Raw genomic sequence first — 9,686 nt, 5'->3', positions numbered from 1 at the left:
TGTTTATGACATTAACCTTTGCTGCCATGACTGGCTGGTGAGATAATTGTGGAGAATTCTGCAATGTAAGAAACAGAATTCAAGCAAAACAGCCACAGCAACAACAGGCTTTGAATACATAGAGGACAACGACGTTGAATCCGAAGGAAGAAGGTGTTCAGTTACTTATTAGAAAATGTCAGATATCCACAAAGGAGCTGAAGCTCATCTTCTCCAGTTAAATAAATTCTCTCTGGCTCCTCTCACCTTGTCAAGCTGCCTGCTGGCAAAAGGACCAATAAATTACCGCAGTCTAAGCCTGTCTTCTGTATTCCTGCCATGTGTCTTCTCATTTAGCTCCCGTAAAGAGTATTCCCTGCTGAAAATCAAGACCTTCCCTCTCAAGAGGTCCCAGCTACAGATGCTGGTTTGGAAATATTAAACTGCATCTCGGCGTCATTCATATTCATAAACGGACATTCATTTTCCCAACAAGAACCGGTAATTTATCATCTTTTAGGCTTACCCTCTCTAACCGCCATGTACTGTATTTTCACTGTAACAAGCCACACAATCTATTTGATGCATTACCTTCTTCCGGCATACAAGCAACACAGAATGCAAAAACACTTAAATACATTGCAGACACCTCATCTGTACAGCTTAACATACTTGATGACCTGAAATCTGATGGGAGATGGATATTCATTATAATTTAGTGCGGAATAATGAAGTTGTTTGTTTCTGTTTCAGGGCACGGTTGGTAATGGAGAGAAATTAGACTCAAAATGGTCACAAATTGTGTTACATGATCTGCACACAAATATCAGGCACACATCTCGAACAGTTTCACAAATGCACACATCATTAATATGTTGCAAATGCATGCTGTGTTTAAATGCTGCTGGAAAACTGAGCTGTCGGTGAATTCATGTGTAATTTCATAGTGGAAAAGAGGTTTTTCTGAACAGACTGCTTTTGATTAAAACACATTTTTTAGCCTTTTGAAACTTTTTTTTTTTTCAGTAATTCTCACCTAAAACTGTCCTCTCAGGGTTTTTGTCTTGCAGATAAAATCCTCAGTGGAGAGATTAAGTTGGTTTGGTCTATAGAACTGGCTTTTTTTTGCAAGCAAGATTAACTTGTGTCAGGATTTCACAGATGTTTTGCATGGGAGGAAATTGCCTGAATATAAAACTCCAGTAAGATCCCATTTACACTTTTAGTCACTTGTGTTTTGGATTAGATTGGATAGCTATCCAATCTCAAATAAGCTAAGTGTAAATGCACCTGATCCACCCACGACACTTAAAGTGATTAAGTGTAAATGGGGTCAGTCAGCGCTCTGTGGAAATAACCTCTGTGCAGTCTGTTTCTGGCGATAATGGCAGCTTACATGTCAATTACTAAACTAAGATTTATCACCATTCTCTTTGTCCCGTGAAAACAACAGGAAGCAAATGGCTCCTTTGCTTTAAAGATGTGCAGTCATACAGAATGCACAGCGAGTTGTTGTACCGTTTGTCTGTTCCCTGATCAGTTCAACCACTGTGTGGGTGAGAGAGCATTGATCTGTGTGGATGAGGCAGTGGCTTGAGCAAGAGCATGTGAAGACATGCAAGATGTGTCTTGAGTGTGATTTGTAAATGCGTAAATTCATCGTTCTTTTATAGCTGGCTAAGGCAAACTAAAGTGTTACAGATGTAAGTAAACTGTTAAAGCGCAGACGTTACTGTTCTTCTGGACAGGAGGAGGGCTCACCCTGATGTGACTGGAATCAGATTTGTGATCTGACCAATAGAGACACACATAGGCTACTCTTTCGTGGGGGTGTTTTACTGAGACAGCTGTAAAACGTCCAAATAAGCAAACAAGGGCAAATCTATCTGGCTCTTCCTGTAAAGATGCCTGATTCTGAGTGCACAGGAAGGTTGGAGGAGATCATGTCAGTGTGAGTGAGTAATGCCAGGCATTCATGTAATAAATACAGTGTTCGTGTAGGCCTGCACAGTGTACATGAATGTGAAGGATAAGAGCATGTTAGCCAGGGGTTATTTCAGCTCACGTTAATCACCACATTTAGATGATCAAACAACTGACTGATATCTGCTGCAGTGTAGACTGTTAGCTGATGTTATTTCACCGATAAAGACAGTGTTGACCGCTCAGGTCAGTCTGAAAACATTTAGTTTATCTGCAGACAGGGGCCGATGAAGTCAGTGAGCAGCCGGTTTTAATGGCAGCCAGTTGTTGATCGCATCACCTTCTCTGTGTAAAGATTAGCTTTGGCTGAGAGACGGAAAGGAGGTACAGGAGACAGAGGATGGTGCTACAGACAGCCGATAGATTAAATATGCATTTACCAGTAGATGGAGGCTGCTCTGGACTGCAGGACATTGAAAAAAGCTCTCCACAACCCCCACGGCTTCACTGGACATTACTTAAAGATGTGCCCTTCCTCCAGCCCTGAGTGTGTGGAAGTTCTTTTTCTGATTTTGGCACCACTTGTTATTATTATTATTGTCCTTCCAGCACCTGGCAGAGCCTTTAAGCCAGGTGAGCAACAGACACTTTAATTCTGTAACACAGCAGGAAACAGAGTTCTGCAATGGCTATGAGCAGCAAATGGCATAGAGGTAAGAAAAGTGGGTTGAATCCCTGCAGCAGGCACGACGAAGGAAGATGAAGCAAGACAGTTCAACTCCACCCGTGGAGCTGCAGAGGGGTGTGTGAGCAGCTCCCAGAAAAAGAGCATACATTATCAGCTAACCTTGAATGGATAAATGAATATTAGAAAAAAATAATTCTCTGTGAACATCTGCTGCCAATAGCGCCAGTCTGCTAACTCGGCAAATGGAGATGGCAACATTTGACTGTGTCTTTTCTGGGATGGTGATGACCTCTCTGAAGCCCCTTGTCTCTGACTGATAGAGGCTGCTGGTGCCCAGACCAGTCAGCCAGTGGATAAAACTGGATCAATGTGACAGTGATGGTGTTTTATGATGCCAATAAAATGCTCCCCCCGTCTCTCTCTCTGCCATAAACGTAGACACTCAGAGACTCGGTAATGGACTGGGCTGGTACTTGTAAAGCCAGAACACGCTCGCTCTTAAGAAATGGGATTCTAGTGTCTCTCTCTGGTTGGAGATGAGTGGGATTCAACTATTTTGCTGCTTTTTGTCATGCTACGTTGTGAGGATGGATTCCACATGCTGACCTAAAAATATGGCTTTTTTTTCCTCCGTGCCACATCTCTCAGATAGATTATAAATAATGGATCACATTTATATCTTGCCTGACTATTTTCATGTCCCATGGGTTTCAAGTGTGCATATTAGGGTGTAGGAGGTGTGCGTGTGCGTGTGTGTGTGTGTGAGAGAGAGAAGTGCTTTTTGTGATGCCCAGTTAAAAAAGATGCCTAGATTAACAGTGTACTTTAATTCTGTGATGCATGAATGCATTAGCAACCTCTTTGGAAGCGAACCGCTGAACTGCTGAGTCTTATTCTATTCATCCATCCACAATGGAACGATGGCCTCTCCGTTTGAGGTTCAAGTATACACAGAATGCATAGACAAACCTTATATATGTATATGCATATATATGTGTGTGTGTGTGTGTGTGTGTGAGTGTGTATTAGCATTAGCCACCGTGGTTGAACTGACCAAGAAGAAAGTGGCATTTACAGAAAGACAGACTTTAAAACACTGGACAATCTTCAAGCTGACAATATCCTGATGATCCCATCGTCTATTATATTTATACTGGAAGCTTTCTGTCAGCTCAAGTGGATCATTCAAATCCATTTCAGTTGTACTCGCTGTCTGAAAGAACATTTTTCTCTTTCTGTTCAAGCACCAATACACCAGGGCCGAAAAAGAGGAAAGTCAGCGCTGCAAAACAGCAAGACAGTGAGCAGTGAACAGTGTTTTGGTAAAAATGTCCTTACTGTATATTTCTTTTTCTTGTAAGAGAAAGCTCTTGTTACCCTGAGAGCAGCAGGACTATTCCCCCATTACCAACTGTCAGTGTTTGGTAATCAAATATTCTCTTTGCATGAAAGAGAAAACTTCAGACGTGTAGAACTTTAGACAGTGCTGTGGTACATTATAGCTTCCCGGGCTGCTTTTTATGCAGAGGGTTTGATTAAAGATGAAAAAAAAAAAAAAAAAAAACAGCAGAGAACACACACACACACACACACACACACACACACACACACACACACACAGAAACATGGTATCTTGATCTTTATATTGCTATCTTTTTGGACACACTGCTCCTCACAGCTCTCTCTGTCTCTCTCCTACACACACACACGAACTCTCCATCCCTCCAAGGTTATGGGCCAGTCTATGAATTGGCAGAGCTTGCCCAGTTCATGTCAGGAGATATTGGTGATGTCAAAAGACCTTTAATCACAAAGCTTAGGTTTGCTGCAGAGAAAACAGTCCAAATGCCTCTGGGGAAATAACACACCATCTACAAATCCCACGTAATGTCAATAGTTCCACAGCACTGCATTCACTCATGCGCCAGCTCCAGAGTTCTCGGTGATGCTGGGAAGCAAGCACCTGTCAAAACATCCTGACGAGGTAATGGAAATAGTCACTATGCTACCTTGCACAGCAATAATTAGAACCTAAAAAGATGGAGGCAATAATCAGGCTGTCAGGAGTTTTGGCAGCCATGTTTGATGTCCAGAGCTCAGGCCAGCAGCTGGTTATTGGAAAGAGCAAACTGGACATATTAGCAGCTACACTGGTTAGAATGTAAAGTTTCTACTGTAACCACAGCACATCTGGCATTTGTTAATTGCACCGTGCCGCGTCCTTCATACAATCTTCAAGCAGATGTGGATGACAGATGTTGCTGTCACCCATCAATCTATGCCCTGATTCACTGGCATGACTGGATAGTCCTATTCTCATTGTCGCTGTCATAGCATGGCTAAAGCCACCTTTTTCCTAGGAATTTCCTTCTGTTTATTGGTTGAAGAGTGCAAGTTAAGGTGAGAGCAAGCTTAAATATTTCCTATTTCCCTTTAGTTGCATTTCGCCATATATATATTTTGCATAGCTGTCTCTGAGGTTTCTGCTCCGGTATGAGAGAGGTGAATGGAAATTTGTTTGTGGCATGTGCAGCAATTAGAAAAATTGACAAAAAATGACAAAAAAAAATAGGGCCAAATGTTAAGGAGCACTCCGTAGTTTGTTTTAGTCCTGATTCGAGCAGATGTGCAGCATGAGATGACATATGTTGTCATCCGTGTCATAGAAATTGTAGTTTCCTGCTGACGCACTGCTGCTGCATCTCCTGTTTCACTACACCAAGGGACCAAAATAACAAATGCGTAGTTTACTATCTCTTATGCATCACTCAATGAAATTTCACATCATAAAAAATGTGTCAAATCCTTCTCGTTTCTCTTTTAATTAGGTATACCGCAGGGAGTTGAGGTCTAGCTCATGGCTCGTAAACAATACTTCTGTAGCTAATTAATATGTTTCAAGGACTGCACTGCTCAGCACACAATTTAAATATGTTTTGTCTTTAGTATGAAAAAGCAAATATCAGCCAGGGACACAGAAAGCATGGAGTCATTACAAGCAGAACAATAAAGTGAGTGAAATGAGAAAATGAAAAGGTTTAGGTTAGGAGGAGTAAAACTATTCAAACCACCACCAGGAGAACTGTAAGCTGCAGATGAGACCACGTCAGCAGGTGTTTTTCAAATTCCGAGCGGTCACAGTTGTCTGGTTTACATGCTGACAACAGAGCAAAAGACACAGGGACGTATTGAACAGCAGTGGATGTAAGATTGAATTTCCACTACTGATTTCCAAGAAGCTAAAGGCTGCGATGTGGCAGAAAGAATAGTGGGAAGGAGTACATGGATGTAATTACTTAGCAACAAGGAGGGATGCCAGGAGGGAAAGCCCTCACCTGAACCAGAATTCAAAGCTAAACCTAACAGAAACAAAGCTGGGTCCATCAGACCAAGCAAAGGAATAACTGAAAAGATGACTGCTGCTGAAACCAGGAGGAACGACCGCCCCTCTCCCCATCAGGCTGGGGCCAGATACTCATAAAGGGAAAACAAGGGGAAAACACACATTAGTTATCCTAAAAAAGATGCATATTACCACCAGCAGGAGGAGCATATAACACTCTATCTCATACAAAGCACCTCTTCAACCTCACAAAATGCTTTGTAGTGCAGAAGGGACACAGTGAAGAACATGAAATCCTAACAAAAGGTTGCAGCTGTGTCAAAAGAGGCAGGAAATCCATTACTTAACAACTGGCAGTGAGCTTTGAGCGCATTTCTGTGGAAAGTACAATAAGGAAGTTATTGGGAGCTAAACCTGTTGCAAACAGCCTGAGCTCTAGAGAGCATCCCTACTGTTGTGTCAACACATTTGTCAGCTCTTCTAAAGTCAGTGGGTTTGTTTACTGGAGCGTTCTCCACATGTTTCATGCTTCAGGCCCGTCTGTCCATCACCAAGGTCCCCTGAGTGAGGAAGGGGTTGACCAGGCTCAAGCTGCACATCACAAATGAGATGTTTGGGTCAGTCTGAAACAAAAGCACACTGATCATTTCTTTTAATTGGCAACACTTTTGTGTACAGTCAACGGCATGTGAGAGCTGCTGCTGAACCAAACCCGGTTCAGCTAAACATAGTTAATATACTATTCTAGCACATGGCTTTACAGATGGCGGGGTCAGCTGGCCCACTGTGGACCAAACTGAAACACTGTATCTTGGCAAATACTGGATGGGTTGCCATGAAATTTGCTGCAGACTCCTCGCTTTGTTGCTCAATCACAAAGCATGCAAATGCAAAGTAATTCTTTTGTTTGTGCTTTGGTCATGTAGATATGGCACAGAAATACAGATTTAGTGAGTACAGCTTTGTTGAGTTTGTGTCTGTGGGACTGCAGCAAGTCCCACAGACGCAGTATTTTTTTTCCTCAATCAGCTTTTTTATTTATGTGACCTTATCACTTGAGTGTGACACAGCTTCTTTTCCTTCACTTTACAAGTTTATCTGTATGGGTTAATCTCTTCCACACAGCTAAAAATGGGAGACGATTTCCTTGGGCTGAATTCTCAGACTCCATTTATTATTTAACCCCTGGCTGGCCTCTGCTCAGACATGGCTGAAGTAGTGTACACTCTGCAGTTTCTAGTGAGACTCTTTACTTCCTGGTTATTACGGGTGGAAACTGCCAGATATTGATGTCTGATAGCCGACTGCCTGCTCCCCTCTGCGGAGTACAAACCCAAAGACCAAACAGACTAAAAATGTGGCAATACATCTCATCAAGGAAGTGAAATTAGACTTTGAAAAAAAAAAAAAAAAAAAAAATCAGATATCCAATGCTGTTTGTTTATTCACTTTAACTAATGATACCGGGGGCCGGGGGCCTGGATTTCTGCCCTGAATGTTCCCAGAGAGCATCTGGCCTCACTTCACAGCACACTTCAGAGACTGTCTCACATTATCAAAGAAATTCCCAACCATGGCAGATTGCTCCTTATTATTTCCTCAAAGAGAATACAAAGTCCGATTCTTGCCTTTTGCAAAGGGTGAAGTCGCCTTTGTTCGCTGAGGCTCTCACTGCTCAGTCCAATTCATGTGCGACAGGTTCCTTTCTGTCTTCTCTTAATTGTGTCCTTGGGCTCTGACTCCGCTCCACTATGTAATGAGAAGTAATACATGGGTTTCGCGTTTTTATTTCATATGAGACAGCTATATCATCTGCAGATATTGCTTTTAATGTAATTAAAAGGTAACGTCGGGCCTTTTGTCAGTCTGTCATCCTCCACCTCAATCAATCCCATATCAAGCTCCCTGTGCTGAGTTCAGAATGAATATTTGAGCTGCTGTCATGAACGGATACCATCTGTTTAAGTTGCTATTTCACATTTCTTTTACTTAGACCATATAATCATTGAGTACCAGAATATATCTTATATATATATAAGATATAAGGAATCTGACTGGTTTTAAGTTACTCTCACTGTTAAACACAGATTCAGTAGAAATAGAGAAATAGACATAGACATAGACCTCTAATAGACAAAGAAATAAATATTGAGTCAATGTATATGAGGTACTTGGTTATGTGAAGTATATGCATGTATACATGTCTATATACAGTATATACAGTGTGCAGGATTTCTATTCGATAGCAATGGATGATATGCACATGTTACAGACTCCTTCAGGTAGGCTGACACCAACCTCTCAAAGCATTTCATGCCCACAGACCTCACTGCAACAGACCTGTAGTCATTGAATCCTGTGATAGAGGATGTCTTGGCAAGAAACACGTTTGAAGCAGGAGGGGACCTCACATAGCCCCAGTGATCGGTCGACGATCTGTGTGACGATGGTTGGCTGCTGGTCTTTTAGGAGGGCGACATGGCATCCTTGGCTTCATGCATTCCTGATCTTCTTTCTCTGGAAGAACTGACACGAATCCTCTTCACAGATGCTGAACACAGGTGGGAGGTCAGTGTGGACTGGTGAGGGGATGGCAGGTGGTTTAGTTCGTTGTGTGATGTCAGAGTGGTGGTGGGGGGGGGGGGGTGGGCAGTGGTTTCCTGTAACTGGTGAGTCCTGCAGGCCTCTGCACACTGACTGTGATCAGAGAGCCCCGAAGCTGTAAAGGAGACAGAACAATAAGTGTCCTTTAACATTGGCGTAGCACTGGTTCACTGTGTTTTTGTCTGTGGTGGGACATTTAGTGTTGTCTGCATGCTCTGTGTTAGTTATCTGTTCAGTCAAGTGTCGTAATGGCTCGCAAACACAAGCCTGAGGTGATGTAAACACAGACCAGAATGAAAGAGGAAAACTCCCATGGTGAATAAAACGATTAATGAAACGGTCTCTAAGTGATGATGGCATGTTTTACTTAACATTGTGACATCTGCACACCGGCCTTTGTTTATGTAGAAGTAGAGTCCGCTTCCACGTCTTCCCCTACAGTTCTGTGCCGTGGTCTGTTCGGAGGAGCTCTGGCATCTCTATCTGAGATGTGCTCGCTGAGCCAGGTTTCGGTGAACCACTGGGCAGCAGATCTGCTCTTTTGAGGAGCAGCAGTTCTCCGTTTTGTTTCCCAGCAAGCAAATATTCGTTGGATGTACTGATGGGTGCGAAGTTTGAAATCCCTGCTGTCACAATTTAACCGGCGCTCCAGCACGTCTCCCCCCACCTTCATCTCCTGCAGATCCCACAGAGAGCTGCTGGTCCTCCTGTTAAATCTGTACAAAACTTTCCAGTTAAGCAGTGGAAAAGTTTTTGAATTGTGAAACGGTCAAAGGTTTCTCCCTGGTGACTGTAACTGAAAAGGGAAACTGAGCAAATAAACAAAAACAGAAAATGTAAATCTATCTATCTATCTAACAGGGATAGAAGATTAATGGGAAATAAGATGGAGAATCAAACCCACTTGATAATAATGATACAAATTTGATGAAACTAAGGATGAGAATAGAAGCGTTAAAGGTCTTCAAATTCTCTCATTCCTTTAATACAATGGCAGTCAACAATTTGAGACTTAATAGGCAAGCACTCAGAAAGTATTTCATCTTGTGTGCACAATGTTCTAAGAGGTGCTTCTGCAGCATCACAGAGTCTGCCAAAGTCCCGACGGGCCGAGATTCACCGCCGGCCCTGATTTACCGAAATAAGCCC

This window comes from Chaetodon auriga, chromosome 22, assembly GCF_051107435.1.
Source record: "Chaetodon auriga isolate fChaAug3 chromosome 22, fChaAug3.hap1, whole genome shotgun sequence".
NCBI classification, from domain to species: Eukaryota; Metazoa; Chordata; class Actinopteri; order Chaetodontiformes; family Chaetodontidae; genus Chaetodon; species Chaetodon auriga.
This window is presented reverse-complemented; position numbering follows the sequence as displayed.